The following is a 17,950-nucleotide window of genomic DNA, read 5'->3' as shown; positions in this document are numbered from 1 at the left end:
TCTTAGGCTGACTCGCTACACTCTCTAGGTTTGGTACAAGCTGAAGAGGTGTAGGTGGAAGGACGCATGCTTATTGTGGGGTCCAGCTGTCTCCTGCAGGCCCCTCCCAGCAACCCAGGCCTTGGTCTCATGCTCTAGTTTCGGAGCATGGGGAGCAGCGGAGCTGATATTTGGAAGAGCTGAGTCCTCACAAGCCATCGCTGATAATGACCCTCTTGTGTTGTAAAGGCTCTCACTGGGAGCAGGAGCCCTTTGGGTGGCGACTGTCCTCTGTAGACAATCGTGATGCTCTTTGTCACCTTGTGAGGAAATTAGTTAAGATAGTGATTTTATTGCCCCTCCCCTGGCTATTGACTCTTGAGGCAGAATTGGTCACATACGAAGCTTCCTGATCTCCATACGGAAATCATGAGCCCACACAGAGCTATGGAATTGACAGTAATACCAGCTTCAGCCTTGGAGTCTCTTCATGGTTCAGTTTACAATATCCAGCTGAATAAAATAGGGACAGGTTCTGAGTTTTCTTTATCTGGAAATATTTCCTTAATGAAATGATACACTTTGCATGAGCTGTCTGTAGGTGCCCCGCTCTAGGGAATAGAAAGACACGCATCCCCTTTCACAGAAATCCACAAGAATAGTAGCTGCCAGTGTTGAGGGCTCTGTGCCAGGGGTATGTATGTGTACATAGATTGTAATTTGGTCTGTCCAACATTGAAGTAGGAATTATAATCCCCACTTTACAGAAAAGAGAAGTGAGGCTCAGAAAGGGAAGTTAATTTTCCCAAGGTCACACAGCGCAAGTAGTGGAGCCAGATGCAAACCAGACCTGTCACACTCCGGGGTCCTCACTCTCAGCCACTGTGCTATACTTGGATCAGGCTTCTTTTCACAAGCTCGAAATGGCTTTAGCAAACAGCCAGAAATAAGGGCCACATGCTGTTCCTCAACTCACTGAAATCCAAAGTAACAGTTTTGGGTGGATGGCACCTACTTTTAATCTGATTGAGCACTCAGAAGCCTCTAGAGTGAGTTGCTTTGCTCAAAGCAGTTATTCTATGCTAATGAAATCGTGACTATGAGTGCCACACTCGATAAAGCAGAATTCTCTGACCTCAAAACGGTCATTTATCTGTACCCAGAGATGAGTCCAAATTATTTTCTCAGAATTTGGATGTAGCCTGACAGTCATGTGGACTAGTTTAGACCACTGTCTTTGGAGTTTGATTGTGGTTCTGCATTTAACTATTACTTCAGGCTACTAAAACTCTCCGTGGCTAAGTCTCCTCAACTGTAACATGGCAATAATAATGTCCATCTGTACTGGAAGCCATGTGAGTGTCTTCCTAATTACAACGGCTCTCTGAATTCTCCTCATCCTCCCAAAACACACATTAGTGAGGACAATAAGTGCCCATGATTGAGCGCTGAGGACGAAAGATCAGTAAGACCCCATGCTAGCCATCAAGATACAGGAGAGAAATGTAAAATCATCACAATAATTAATTACAATAGAGTCTGATAAGCCCTATGACAAGATAAGTACCAAGAGAATGTTACTCTCCTGGGGTGGAGGTTGAGGAAAGTTTTGGAGGTGACATTTAGGCTGGGTCTTGTTAGATAAGAAGGATTTGCAGAAAAGGTCAGTTGTTTGCCCAAAGGACCTCTAACTAGTAGCGTTTCAGGAACTGTGATACATGAAGTAGGACAGAGGGGGTCTCTCCCTGTGGACCCAGAATTAGGAACCAGAAGTGAAACATCAAGTACTCTACTTTCTAAAGTGAAGTCAACTTTATCTCAGAGGTGGCAATAGCCATCTCTGTCCTTCCTGCTGAGAGGGCGGGCCACCAAAGCTGATGTGAAAGCAGCTGTGGAAACAGTCCCAGTCCATAGGCTTGGCTCCCTGGCCTTAGTTTACCCAGTGATAATGACACCGCCAGTATATCCCCCTCAATGCAGTGGCCACAGTCAGAAAGTGGGTTCAGCTGTGCGCAGTGGCTCACACCTGTAATCCCAGCAGTTTAAGAGGCCAAGGCGGGTGGATCACCTGAGGTCAGGAGCTCGAGAACAGCTTGGCCAACATGGTGAAACTCTGTCTCTACTAAAATTGCAAAACAAATTAGTCGGGCATGGTGGCACACGCCTGTAATCTCAGTCACTTGGGAGGCTGAGGCACAGGATTACAGCCACTGACATGCCCAGCTAAGTTTTGTATTTTCAGTAGAGATGGGGTTTCGCCATGTTGGCCAGGCTAGTCTTGAACTCCTGACCTCAAGTGATCCACGCACCTCGGCCTCCCAAAGTGCTGGGATTATAGGCCTGGGCCACTGCATCCGGCCATCTCTGAATTTTTAAGAAGTAATTAATATCCTCAATATCTTTTAAAAATACAATGGTACAAAAATAAGGGAAAATGTTTAAAGATTATTTTGTTCTTTACAATTCTCTTGCTCTTTTTTGATTAGTTTGGGAATTAAATTTTGGGGGAGAGCTCCAAAATGATGAAATTTGAAAATAAGCTCTATTAGGTGCACTATTAAGTAGAAAGAATCTCTCAAGTTTTCTCCTAGGCTATTTGAAATTATTTTATTTGGGAATTTTTTCTTCCTAATCCTGCCTCATAAGACAAAGTACTAGGAGGTACAAAGGATAGTGATGTAATGGCTCTGTTTCCCTAACACTGATTTATTTTCATTTGAAAGAAGTTGGTCACTTTTCAGAAAAGTAATTATAAAGTTATTTTTACCTTTGGTTAATTTGATTTCTTTCTTTTTTTTTTTTTTTTTGTTTTGTTTTTTTGAGACGGAGTCTCACTCTGTCGCCCAGGCTGGAGTGCAGTGGCGCGATCTCGGCTCACTGCAAGCTCCGCCTCCTGGGTTTACGCCATTCTCCTGCCTCAGCCTCCTGAGTAGCTGGGACTACAGGCGCCCGCCACCGCGCCCGGCTAATTTTTTGTATTTTTAGTAGAGACGGGGTTTCACCGTGGTCTCGATCTCCTGACCTTGTGATCCGCCCGCCTCGGCCTCCCAAAGTGCTGGGTTTACAGGCGTGAGCCACCGCGCCCGGCCAATTTGATTTCTTAAATAGCACTTTCTTTGACAGAAATTTACAGTGTAAAGACAATACGTAACTGCTTCAGTCAGATGAAAATCCAATAATTAGCTTATGTTGAAACTAGATGTTGATTTATTACAGGATTATACACGTGGATTCCATAAAACCCAAGCAAACTTTATGGCAGTACGGGAAAGGCAGAATCTCATGGGATCAGTATGAAAAGATATTGAGTAAGTTGCCTTTTATATTATTTTGCAGATTATTTATTCAGATTTAGCTTTAGGATATGTCGATGGTTAATTGCAAATTGAGTGGCAGAACCATGGTTGAGATTTCAGGGTTTCCAATTCCCATTTCACTGTCTTTGAACATCACTGCTACAGCGTCATCCTAATCTACTTTTCTGTTTTTATCTCATGCTTCCTCTTATTTTACCATTGGCTCCTGCCAACCTTGACTTCCCTGTCTTAGTTCAAAGTGCAGCTTAGATGGTATCTTCATGGTTTTTTGATTTCTTACCACCCACCCTAAGAACTATAACATTATTTTTATGATCCTCTGCAGATGTGCTAAAGAAAATAAAATTTTTAAAATTATAGCATTATCAGTTACTGAAGATCTCCATGGTTGTCTTCCTGTTTATCCACTATCTCTGTCCCTCCCTTGTCCCAACAATTGTATATTACACTTGTATGTATTACAACAATAATACATAGAAACTCATAGCCTTAAGGTTACATTATTTAAGGACTCCCAACGTTTTTAAGCTGATCTCAATCTATCATTTTAAATATTTTTTAAGGTGAGGTCATTTGGCCTCTCCTTTAATGATCTATTCTAGCATTTGATACACAATTTTGGAAATTATTTCACAACTGAACACCACTGACAATGTTAAGTCCCGTGGGCATCTCATTGAAGCTGAAGACTTTCCAGTCTGGAGCCATCGAATGATTCCTGTCATCGTGTCACTGGTGATAAATTATGTGATAAGTTTAATAAACTGTGATATACACGATTATCAACTATACATTATGTGTACTCTCAGAAACACTTTCCTAGAGATCCTTTATTTTGTTGTGACAGTTTCAACAGTAAGACAGTTGTCAGATTTCTAGTCCTTCAGGACATGTAAGCCTTTTGTTTAATTTCTGTTCAGTGCATTTACATACACATTTTGAGGAATACACTGAGAACCTGTGTAGGGGATGCCTTTAATGTATAGACACTGAGCACCCCCACACACAATGTGTGGGAATCACTAGAATGCAACCCACTGTAATCACTTGGTTTTTGAAAAATGGGCAGAAAAGATATGTTCATCCATTCCTTCAACTAGCTCCTGAGGAGCAACCCTGAGTTAGTCACAGTAGCAGGTAGAAATGAAAAGACCAACGTGGCCCTGCGGGAGTTTATAATCCAGGTGCTGGAGGAAAGTAAGGCAGGTACTCAAGTTAGTATGATCCAAGGCAGAATATGATTAGTGAGATGTGATATAGTAGAGATATGTGACGTGTGTGTGTGTGTGTGTGTGTGTGTGTGCATGGATGTATATAGTAACTTACACAGTATTTTTTCATGTTTTTTTTTTTTTTGGCTCCATAATGATCTTTTGGTTAAGATAGAAATAATCAGTCTCATTTTACAAATGTAGACATTGACACACTTGTCTAAGCTATGAAATGATGGAATATAGATTTAAATCCACGTCATCAGTCTCCTGAGTCCAGTGTGTTCTTGGTTATATCATTCTGCCTTCCTCGGTGGTGTTTTCTCCTGTGCTTTGCACGGTAGCCCTGCGTCTCAGCCAGTATTTCCATTTTAACAGCATGACTCTCTTTTGTCTTACTGTAGTATTTGTACATTAACTTGAATTTTAAAAATTTGGAGCCAGGCATGGTGGTTCACACCTGTAATCCTAGTACCCTGGGAGGCCGAGGCGAGCAGATTGCTTGATCTCAGGAGTTCGAGACCAGACTGGGGAACATGGCGAAACCCCATCTCTACCAAAAATACAAAAATTAGCTGGGCATGGTGGCGTGCTCCTGTACTCCCAGCTACTTGTGGGCCTGAGGCAGAAGGATCACTTGAACCTGGGAGGTTGAGAAGGCTGCAGTGAGCTGAGACTATGCCACTGCACTCCAGCCTAAGTGACAAAGAGACCTTGTCTCAAAAAAAAAAAAAAAAACAAAAAACTGTTGGCTTCCTTAGGTTTCCGTTGGTGGACCGCATGTATTACTGTTATGGAAACATTCCATTTCAACGGCTTTCCCTCCCCATGTGCTACATACTAAATCAGTGCTACAGTTTACTTCCGCTTGGAGAAAATGAAGATAGCAGAGAAGGAAAGGAAAGTAAAAGTAAGATATTTTGTTAGTTTGTTTGTTTCTGAATGTTGAGTTATTTTTGTGAAAAACATAGTAAACTGTTAGGCCTAAAATAGAGAGGCATTAGTATTTATCTGTTTATACTAGATATCATTTTTGGGGGTGAAAGGGAAAGGATTATGCACTTTTGTTGTTCATTCAAAACTATGAAGATGCTCAATGTATCTACTTTCTTTTTTCTTTTTTTTTTTTTTTGAGACAGAGTGTCGCTTTGTCACCCAGGCTAGAGTGCAATGGCACAATCTTGGCTCACTGCAAGCTCCGCCTCCCAGGTTAACCCCATTCTCCTGCCTCAGCCTCCCGAGTAGCTGGACTACAGGCGCCCGCCACCACGCCTGACTCATTTTTTGTATTTTTAGTAGAGACGGGGTTTCACCGTGTTAGCCAGGATGGTCTTGATCTCCTGACCTTGTGATCCGCCTGCCTCAGCCTCCTAAAGTGCTGGGATTACAGGCTTGAGCCACCGCGCCCGGCCAATGTATCTACTTTCAAGATCACTAGGGTCACTCAGTTCCTCTGATTTTGTATCCTCTGCCAAAAATGTTTATAAATTTTCTCTTTTGTCCCAGGTCATGTAAAAGTGGGTCTGGAGTAAACAACAGAAGAACTGAGCTATTTCTGAAAGAACATGACCACCTTAAAAAGTAGGTATTATTGAATGTATGTGCATGATGTGGTTTTCCATGTTTATTAATTCGTTTACTTATGTAACTGATATTTTATGATGTTTATTATAGTAAGTGCTTTATCCATGCTAATTCATTCTATTCTCCTAATGACTCTTTTCCATAGAAAAGGAATTGCAACTGTTCCCACCATAATGAGAAAAGATCCTGTGCTAATCAGTTAATTGTTACCTTAACATGTTTTTTATTGCCTTAATGTGTTCTTTTCCTCAGCAGGTCTTGCTCTAAAGCTTTTGTCCAATACCACAGGTTATTAGTAAAAAAATCATGCTGATAATGACTTATATTTGAATGGCCTGTTACCACTTATATATGAAGAAGCCATATAAAGAGACATTAGGTCATATATCAAATTCTAAAAAGGTTTTATTTTTCAAGATTTCAGAAGAAAGTACTTAAATACTTGGATGAAGTAGATATAGTTTTGAAAATAAGCCACCATAGTCTGTTTCTTTATTTTTCTACTTTTCTCGGAAATGTACAGGTTTCTTTGCTCTTGACTTTGTGTTTTGTTGTAGAAACTAAGGATCAGAAAATGACTTATCTCTGTGGACTTAGCCTATAAGCACTTGAGCAGCTTGTATCCGTGAGAGTTAAGTGTCAGGAATTATGTTGATATTTGCTACTGAATGTCATAAATTAGTCATGTCTTATGGGCTTAACATACTGTCCAATTTACTTTTCTTTAAAAGTCACCACTTTAAATATAAGCCCAGACTGGAGTGCAGTGGTGCGATGTAGGCTCACTGCAACCTCCGCCTCCCAGGTTCAAGCAATTCTCCTGCCTCAGCCTCCCGAGTAGCTGGGACTACAGGCGCCTGCCACCATACCCAGCTAATTTTTGTATTTTTGGTAGAGATGGGGTTTTACTATATTGTCAAGGCTGGTCTTAAACTGCTGACCTTGTGATCCACCCACCTCAGCATCCCAAAGTGATGGGATTACAGGCGTGAGCCACCAGCCCAGCCTCCAAATACTTTTTGTAGTCAATTTTTTTGAAATTAAAAATACTTGCTAGGTAGTAAGAGAACATTAAAATTATTAGTAAAGTATGTTTACAAAGTAATGTGAAAAACTAGTTTTTCAGTGTTACTGTATTTCATTTGCTAAGTGCTTTGAGGAAGAAGTGGGAAGATTTTTTTGAAATAACTTGTTTGAAATAACAAAAGCTCTAAATGTGCTTTTGTCGTAGTGCTCACTTTAAAAAGCACAGATAGTTCAACAACACAAAAAGAAAAATTTAAATCACACATTACTACAAATTCTCTAATGTCTTTTACTCTTCAGTAGATTGCAAGCCCTTTCCCAGGTAATCTGATTTTTGTTGTTGTTGTTGTTTTTAAACATATGGTGCGGCCAGGCGCGGTGGCTCATGCCTGTAATCCCAGCACTTTGGGAGGCCAAGATGGGAAGATCATGAGGTCAAGAAATCCAGACCAGCTGGGCGCGGTGGCTCACGCCTGTAATCCCAGCACTTTGGGAGGCCGAGACGGGCCGATCATGAGGTCAGGAGATCGAGACTATCCTGGCTAACACGGTGAAACCCCGTCTCTACTAAAAAATACAAAAAACTAGCCTGCCGAGGTGGCGGGTGCCTGTAGTCCCAGCTACTCGGGAGGCTGAGGCAGGAGAATGGCATAAGCCCCGGAGGCGGAGCTTGCAGTGAGCTGAGATCCGGCCACTGCACCCCAGGCTGGGAGACAGAGCGAGACTCCCTCTGAAAAAAAAAAAAAAAAAAAAAAAGAGATCGAGACAATCCTGATCAACGTGATGAAACTCCGTCTCTACTAAAAATATAAAAAATGGCCGGGCGCGGTGGCTCAAGCCTGTAATCCCAGCACTTTGGGAGGCCGAGATGGGCGGATCACGAGGTCAGGAGATCGAGACCATCCTGGCTAACATGGTGAAACCCCGTCTCTACTAAAAAATACAAAAAACTAGCCGGGCACGGTGGCGGGCGCCTGTAGTCCCAGCTACTCCGGAGGCTGAGGCAGGAGAATGGCGTGAACCCGGGAGGCGGAGCCTGCAGTGAGCTGAGATCCGGCCACTGCACTCCAGTCTGGGCGGCAGAGCGAGACTCCGTCTCAAAAAAAAAAAAAAAAAAAAAAAAAATATATATATATATATATATATATATATAAAATTAGCTAGGCATGTTTGTGCACACCTGTAGCAACCCAGCTACTCTAGAGGCTGAGGCAGGAGAATCGCTTGAAGCCAGGAGGCGGAGGTTGCAGTGAGCTGAGATGGCACCACTGCACTCCAGCCTGGCGAGAGAGAGAGACTCCATCTCAAAAAACATAAATAAATGTGTGTATATATATGTATACACATATATATGGTGCATATATTGCATAATACAGAGAAACCATAAATTATGTAACCACTTCCCTAATGTTGGCCTTTTGTATTATTTTCTGTTTTCATTATTATACATAGTAAAGCCTTTGTGTGTATCCATCATTATTATAAGTTCCTTAATTAGAATTGCAGGATTAAAAAACACACTCATTTGCAGTTTTTTCTATAATATTGCCAAATTTCCAAGTTTGATATTTTGCGGTAGGATCAGACTTTTTATGGCAAGAACTATGTTTAAGCTTATGCTTCTTCATAAATCTTCTTTCATGATAATGTAAATTTTTACTTGTTGCAAAAGTACATATTTTTGCTTAGAAAAAGAGTAGATCAATTATTGTAAGTGAATGCCAGACTTTCACACACACACACACACACACACACACACACACATATACACAGAGAGAGAGAGAGAAAGAGAGAGAGAGAGAGACAATTAACTTTGTAATGAATTGTTTTTACCAGTTCTCCTTAATACACTTTTTATCTGAAAATGGATGTTTGTAGGTTTTAGCAGTTTGTGTTATGGAAGACAGAAATTTCTTTTCCTACAAGGTGGATAAGGTAACTTTCATTTTTGGCTTGCTTTCCCTGAGTCTCAGTCAGAAGAAAATACTGACTTTGAATTAGTGTCAAGCTTGTAGCTATTTGTTTTTCACGAGACTGTTGATACATTTTTAGAAAGTTTTTGGTTGCTGTTTCGGTTAATTTCTCTTCCTTTCTACAATTGTTGTCTTTCAGTACTCCCTGATGTTTTTCTTCTTGAAGAAGTAGCTAGTTAATTTTAAAGTTCTTCTCCTCACCCCAAGAACTTCTGCCTTTATAATTGTTTCTCTCTTCATATTTATTTTATACAAGATATGTGGCTGATTATACTGTTTCTGTCTGTACAGATGGAGAGTTAAGGAATAAAGAGGACAGATAGACCAGATAACCTCAAACACTGAAATGCTATGATTTGTCCCAAATCATAACATGCATTATCTGACCAGACATATGTGCGTTTTCTCTAGAAGCATTTTGTCATTTTGAATAAAGTAGGTCTTCTGAATTTACCTTAATGAAGTTGACAACTTTCAGAGGTTTTCAGTGGTGAAGACAAACTTGTATAAGAAGATAACTGACACAAACAGAAAAAGCCTCGTCTCTTCTGGATTCCTTTAATGCCAGTGGTCATCACCAGGTGTATATCAGCCACCCTTTACCGGGGCTGGGACCTCCACCTTCTCATCTACAGGTGTATCACCTCAGAAATCTTCTGCATCTCACTGTCACCCAACACATTTTCTCCTTCCAGGCCTCTGCAGTCTCACGAGTTTGTCTGTATTTTTCTTCTTATAACCTACCCTGCTACCCTAGCCCGCCTGGATCTCACAGGAGATTAACTGAAATCCTCCCAACATTGGGCCTTTCCTGTGCCCCTGTCTTCCTGCTGTACTCTGGTAAAATACCAGCCCAATCCACAGTCTGTTGTTCCACTTCTGTATCTGAGGGCTAAAGAAAAAGCAACTAGTCATACAGATGAACCCTGTTTTAAAGTAACTACTAAATCTTTTAAACCTCATCTGAGTGCTCAGCCTTGCCTGATGCCTTTTCCTTGCCCAACCCTGTTTAGTTCTCTCATTCTCTTCAACATCTTTACCCAATCTCTTTCCTCCTCTTGACCTTCCTGTCTCTTCACCTGATACTGAGGCTCTTAGCTCCTACTTCATTGAGAATTTTAAGGTTTTGCTGTCTTCCATAAATTGACCTATAGGAGTATCCTTCTTCACCCCTTTCCTATGATTTTTAGGCAATGGAATATTTGTCCTGAGAAGGCCAATACATCCATCGGACACTTGTCTCTATCCCCATTTGCTACGTATTTGACTTCAGCCATCCGGTACGCTGGCTCTGTCTCTGGTTTACACCTGCTGTCTCTGTGTCAGCACTCACTTCCGCTTTAGCCCATTGACTTCTTCCCTCACAACACTACTGAACTTGTCAATAGGCACATCGGTGATCTCCTGCATGCCAAGTCTCACGGACATTTTTCTTTGTGTTGTTTGGCTGCTGCTCTGCCTGACTTGATATTATAATCTCCTTTCCTGAAACCCTAGGCTACTGTAGCACAACACTTTACTGGTTCTCCACTTACCTTCCTTACTTCTCTTTCATTTTTTTTTCCAGATCCCTCCAGATGTGGCCTAGGAATCCTTTCAAACACAGTGCTCCAGGCAGAAATTAGTTGGAGTTAGTTCACAAGATGCAATTTATTTGCCATCCACCCTTGCATTTCAGCTCCATGATTTGTCCTTGACATGCCTGTCTATAAAAACACTTTCTCCTTCCCAGAGATGGCAGCTAACAAGACCTAGCAAAGAGAAATGGGAATTTTCATTCACAGTTTCATAGGGAAAGCAATTGATAAGATTATTTTACTGCTAAGGATAATAAAATGAATGAGAGAGTTGAAGAAAGAGGCACAAATTCTGAAACTGTCTAGAACCATCTAAGAGGTAAAGCTGAGGCGTTTTATCCATACTTGCAGGCTGTGATTTTTTTTTTTTTTTTTTTTTTTTTTTTTTTTTTTTTTGAGACGGAGTCTCGCTTTGTCGCCCAGGCTGGAGTGCAGTGGCAAGATCTCGGCTCACTGCAAGCTCCGCCTCCCGGGTTCCCACCATTCTCCTGCCTCAGCCTCCCGAGTAGCTGGGACTACAGGCGCCCGCCACCACGCCCGGCTAATTTTTTGTATTTTTAGTAGAGACGGGGTTTCACTGGGTTAGCCAGGATGGTCTCGATCTCCTGACCTCGTGATCCGCCTGTCTTGCCCTCCCAAAGTGCTGGGATTACAGGCTTGAGCCACCGTGCCCGGCCTGTGATTGTTTCATAGAAGTACTCTCTGATTTATGGGCATGTCATTGATCACAACTAGAATTACAGATTGGGTACATTAAGCACATCAGCGTAAAAATCCTTGACATTTTGGCCGGGCGCGGTGGCTCACGCCTGTAATCCCAGCACTTGGGGATGCCAAGGCGGGTGGATCACGAGGTCAGGAGTTCGAGATCAGCCTGACCAACATGGTGAAACCCCGTCTCTATTAAAAATACAAAAATTAGCCGGGTTTGGTGGCACGTGCCTGCAATCCCAGCTACTCGGGAAGCTGAGGTAGGAGAATGGCTTGAACCCGGGAGGCAGAGGTTGCAGTGAGCCAAGATCTGGCTGTTGCACTCTAGCCTGGCGACAGAGGGAGTCTCCGTCTTAAAAAAAAAAAAAAAAAAAAAAAGCCTTGACATTTAAAAAATACCTCTGGCAGGGTTTCAGTGTAGTCATAATATTTAAAATATTACCATGATTTTTCAGTTTCTTACACATAATTTTGTTTAGTCACATGAGTGATAAGAACATATAGACTTCTTGCTGGGGCATTGGCTCATGCCTGTAATGCCTGTAATCCCCTCTACTCAGGAGGCTGAGTCGGGAGGATTGCTTGAGGTCAGGACTTTGAGACTAGCCTGGACAATATAGCAAGACTCTGTCTCCTACAAAATACATAGCCATAAATAGATTTCTTGGTTTGTAGGGTTAACTTTTAATATTTTCCTCCCATTAATTGGCCCCCCTTTTTTTTTTTTTTTTTTTTTTGAGATGGAGTCTCGCTCTGTCACCCAGGCTGGAGTGCAGTGGCATGATCTCGGCTCACTGCAACCTTTGCCTCTCGGGTTCAAGTGATTCTCCTGACTCAGCCTCCTGAGTAGCTGGGACTACAGGCATGTGTCACCACGCTGACTAATTTTTCGTATTTTTTTAGTAGAGTTGGGGTTTCATCATGTTAGTCAGGATGGTCTCGATCTCTTGACCTCGTGATCTGCCCGCCTCGGCCTTCCTAAGTGCTGGGATCACAGGCCTGAGCCACCGCGCTCGGTCTAATTTGCCACTTTTATCTGACTAAGATACCTTAACTTTTTCCTTGGATTGGTGATATAGTGAAATGATTAGGGCAGGGTTTTGAAGCCAGAGAGATTTGGGTTCCTACCCTGCTGTGGGCTGTAGATTTTGGGGGCAGTGGACTTAAATTCTCTGACTTTCCAGTTACTTTTATTTATTTTGTTTTTACTTTTTGAGATGGAGTCTCCCTCTGCCATTCGGGCTGGAGTGCAGCCACGCGATCTCGGCTCCCTGCAAGCTCCGCCCCTCGGGTTCACGCCATTCTCCTGCCTCAGGCCCCCGAGTAGCTGGGACTACAGGCGCCCGCCACCATGCCTGGCTAATTCATTTTTGTATTTTTAGTAGAGACGGGGTTTCACCGTGTTAGCCAGGGTGATCTTGATCTCCTGACCTCGCGATCCGCCCGCCTCAGCCTCCCAAAGTGCTGGGATTACAGGCCTGAGCCACCGCCCCCGGCATCCAGTGACTTTTAAGTGGGTAAAATAACCCTTACTTTGTAGAATGTTGCAAAGATTAGAAAGGATGTATGTAAAATGTTTACCTATTCCAGTGCTTGGTATGTAGTAGACGAATTCTAACATTACACTGAGCTATTTTGCCCACTGTGGATTTAGAATAGAAAAGTATACTCATACATTAGAATTGTGCACCTAGAGCTAAGTGACTCCAGCCCTGGGGAACCCTTCAATGCCAAAATGGCATGTAGGACTAGATAGACGAATGTCACCTGTCCCTGTCTATTAAAACTCGCTGTATTGGGCCGAGGACATCGCTTGGTGGATGAGTAAGCCTCACCCATCTGGACAGCAGCATTTATACTTCAACGTTACTTTTATCTTCATATTTGCTGCTTGTTGTTATTTATGTGGTAACTAGCATGAATGATTCACATACACACATACATATTCTCTGTCTTGTTGTGAAATATTACACCAAGGAGAAAACACCATTGTGCAGTTAGTGACAGTGAAGTAGCCCCAGACACAGAGCTCTTCGGTGGAAACATGGGAAGTTTACAGAAGAAGCTCTGTGTCATAGTGATAGCCGTAAACTATGGAATATGCAAAGATCTTGAAGTGTATCTCTCACCTATACCAGGGATTTTGGTACAGTAGAGAATTGCATTTTGAGCTTATGAGAACTGGTAGCATTGGATTATTTCACTTTATGTCTATCACTCCGTTCATGGGGTATTTTCAGATTTCATGTCAAGGCTCCATTTGGCTCAGATGGTACAATTGTCTGCCATGTTGAAATAGGTGGCAATGCAAATTAATATTACCCTGAAACAAGACTTTATTTTTTTTATTTTCAAAATTTTTAAAAATTATAGTTTAAGTTCTGAGATACATGTGCAGAACATGCAGGTTTGTTACACAGGTATACATGTGCCATGGTGGTTTGCTGTACCTATCAACCTGCCATCTAGGTTTTAAGCCCTTCATGCATTAAGTATTTGTCCTAATGCTATCCCTCCCCTTGCCCGCCGTCCCCTGACAGGCCCTGGTATGTGATGTTTCCCTCCCTGTGTCCATGTGTTCTCATTGTTCAACTCCCACTCATGAGTGAGAACATGCGGTGTTTGGTTTTCTGTTCCTGTGTTAGTTTGCCGAGATGATGGTTTACAGCATCATCCATGTCCCTGAAAATGACATGAACTCATTCGTTTTTATGGCTGCCTAGTATTCCATGGGGTACATGTGCCACATTTTCTTTATCCAGTCTATCCTTGATGGGCATTTGGGTTGGTTCCAAGTCTTTGCTGTTGTAAATAGTGCTGCAGTAAACGTATGTGTACATGTGTCTTTAGAGTAGAATGATTTACAATCCTTTGGGTATATACCCAGTAATGGGATTGCTGGGTCTAATGGTATTTCTGGTTCTAAAAGTCTTAAAATATCCTTTAAAGCAGATTTCAAAATACAACATCCATGAGTCCACAAGAGACCTGCTCACAGACGGCATCTGTAATTTACAGGAAGATGACGCTGACACTGGCTTAACCATGCACTTAGCACACCACAGTTACAATGAAAATCCAATTTTGTGCCAAAAGTGGGAAATAAATGGAGGTGTAAGTGTTTGCTTTAGGAGACTTTGATCCATGTAAATAGAAAATGGTTTTATTACATGTAAAATAAGATTTAAAGTGGTCACTGTGAGGAATCGCCATACTGTCTTCCACAATGATTGAACTAATTTACACTCCCACCAACGGTGTAAAAGCATGCCTGTATCTCCACATCCTTTCCAGCATCTGTTGTTTCCTGACTTTTTAATGATCGCCATTTTAACTGGCATGAGATGGAATCTCATTGTGGTTTTGATTTGCATTTCTCTAATGAGCAGTGATGATGAGCTTTATTTCATATGTTTGTTGACCGCATAAATATCTTCTTTTGAGAAGTGTCTGTTCATATCTTTCACCCTCTTTTTGATGGGGTTTTCTTTCTTGTAAATTTGTTTAAATTCCTTGAGGATTCTGGATATTAAATCTTTGTCAGATGGATAGATTGCAAACATTTTCTCCCATTCTGTAGGTTGCCTGTTCACTCTGATGATAGTTTTTTTGCTGTGCAGAAGCCCTTTAGTTTAAGTGTTTATTTTAATATTTGTGTAATAATGTCCAGTTTTATCAAGCAGAATGATCTACATAGGAGCTTTTATACAGAACTCATTGTTCTTCACTTAGAGCTTGTTAGTCCCATAGTGAAGTCAAATCCATCTTCAGTTGCTACGTGCCTTTGTTACACAGTTAAACTTGAGTTGGAGATGCTCTGCCATAGGGAGGAATTTTCACCCCCCAGATGCGTTTGTGTAATATAATGTATTTTTCCCCTTTCCCCTGTGGAAACTTTGTGGAGGATTATTTCAGTGTTAACCCTGATGGATAGTTTAGTAATCGAACAAGTGTCTGTTACTCCTTTATTCATTGATTTATCAAGCACTTTTAAAGTATGAAATGAGATAATGTGTGTGAAAAACTTTGTAAGCTTTACACATTTAAGATTTTTTTCTCCAGTGCATAGCATGATGCCTGACATATTTTAATTGCTCTTTATACCCTTGAATGAACTGGTGAAGGGCCAAGAGTTATGAGAGTATAATACTAGAGTGGAGACGGATTCGTTCTGCTGAATGGACAGGTGGGATGCGGAGGCTTCCAAGAATATCACTTTTGAACCGGACTTCGAAATATAAGCTGTTTATTTTAAGAATCAAGAAAAGAGATTCTGGGGGGGCAGCTGTCAGTCGTTAAAGTGCCTTGATTAAGATGAACCACATATCTACAGGCTTATACAGTTTACAGGACGCTTTGTTTACAGTATCTCTTTTGAGCCTTATGACAGGTCCATGAGGTGAGTTCATACAACCGAGAAGCCTTGACCAGACCTGGGTTCTAGGGTGTAAGAGACAGCATCTGGCCAGTTTATTCTCTTCAGTTTCACGGATGCTATGATTGCTAATATTATTGTATTTCTGTTTGTGAAAGCATGGTTTTCTGAGTTACAAGTATATGAAAGACAAATGTATACATGTAATAAAATGTATAGTTTTCTTTTTCTTTTTCTTTTTTTTTTTTTTTTTTTGAGAGAGAGTCTCGCTCAGTCCCAGGCTAGAGTGCAGTGGTGCGATCTTGGCACACTGCAAACTCTGCCTCTGAGGTTCAAGCTATTTTCCTGCCTCAGCCTCCCAAGGAGCTGGGATTGCAGGTGTGCACCACCATGCCTGCCTAATTTTTGTATTTTTAGTAGAGAGGGGGTTTCACCATGTTGGCCAGGCTGGCTTCGAACTGCTGACCTCATGATCTGCCTGCCTCGACCTCCAAAAGTGATGGGATTTTAGACCTGAGCCACCGCACCCATAGTTTTCTTTTTATTTCTGTGTAGCAGGTTAGCTTGTATTGATACATGAGGAGGTTTTTTTCAGAGGTTTCAAAAACAAGATAGAAAATGCTTCCATAATATTTCATAGCTTCTTTATGATTCAAGCAGTTTTTCAGGATTTTCAGTCCATTTAAAGCATTTCTCTAACGAACACTAAAAATTATGAGCTCTACATTCTCTTGTAAGCTTTCTTTTTCTGTTATAGTTGAGCAACTTTGTTGACATTTTTACTTTTATTTTTATTTTTTATTATTTTTTTGAGACGGAGTCTCCCTCTGTCACCCAGGCTGGAGTGCAGTGGTGCGATCTCAGCTCACTGCAAGCTCCACCTCCCGGGTTCACGCCATTCTCCTGCCTCAGCCTCCCAAGTAGCCGGGACTACAGGCGCCTGCCGCCACGCCTGGATAGTTTTTTTGTAGTTTTAGTAGAGAGGGTGTTTCACCGTGTTAGCCAGGATGGTCTCGATCACCTGACCTCATGATCCACCTGCCTCAACCTCCAAAAGTGCTGGGATTACAGGTGTGACCCACCATGCCTGGCCCAGTTGTAGCTCTTATGTTTAGATCTTCGATCCATTTTGAGTCAATTTTTGTGTGTGGTGTAAAGTAAGTGTCCACCTACATTCTTTTGCATGTAGATAATCCAGTTTTCCCAGCATTATTTGTTGAAAAGACTCTTTCCCACGGAATGATCCTGGCACTTTGTTGCAAATCACTTCCCCATATAAGGGAGAGTTTATTTCTGAACTCTCTGTTCTCTTTCAGTGCTCTGTTTTTATGCCAGTACAACACTGTTTTTTATTTTATTTATTTATCTTTTTGAGGTGAAGTTTCACTCTTGTTGCCCAGGCTGGAGTGTAGTGGCCTGATCTTTGCTCACTGCAACCTCTGCCTCCTGGGTTCAAGCGATTCTCCTTCCTCAGACTCCCGAGTAGCTAAGATTACAGGCATGCACCACCACGCCTGGCTAATTTTTGTAGTTTTAGCAGAGACAAGATTTCTCCATGTTGGTTAGGCTGGTCTGAAACTCCCGACCTCAGGTGATCCACCCACCTCGGCCTCCCAAAGTGCTGGGATTACAGGCATGAGCCACCACAGCTGGCAACACTATTTTGATTACTGTAGCTTTGTAGTAAGTTTTGAAATCAGGAAGTGTGATGTCTTCAAATTTATTCTTCCTTTTCAAGATTGTTTTGACTATTTGAGGTCCCTTGAGATTCTATGTGAGTTTTGGAATGTATTTTTTTTTTTATTTCTGCAAAAAAGCATTCTTGGGATTTTGACAGGGATTTGATTAAATGCGTAGATTGCTTTGGAGTAGGAACTTCTTAGCAACACTGAGGTGTTGCAGTCCAAGAACATGAAATGTCTTTCCATTTATTATGTTGTCTTCAGTTTATTTCAGAAAAGTTTTCTGATTTTTCTGTGTAGAAGTCCTGCATCGTCTTCATTGCTGACTTATATATACTTGGTTTGTTTGTTTTTTCTTTCTTTTTTCTTTTTTTTTGAGGTGGAGTTTCGCTCTTGTTGCCCAGACTGGAGTGCAATGGCAGAATCTTGGCGCACTGCAACCTCCGCCTCCTGGGTTCAAACAGTTCTCCCACCTCAGCCTCCCAAGTAATTGGGACCACACATGTGCACCATCA

Source organism: Macaca fascicularis, chromosome 16, assembly GCF_037993035.2.
Source record: "Macaca fascicularis isolate 582-1 chromosome 16, T2T-MFA8v1.1".
Taxonomy (NCBI): domain Eukaryota; kingdom Metazoa; phylum Chordata; class Mammalia; order Primates; family Cercopithecidae; genus Macaca; species Macaca fascicularis.
The sequence above is the reverse complement of the archived record's forward strand: the minus strand, read 5'-3'. Positions refer to the sequence as shown.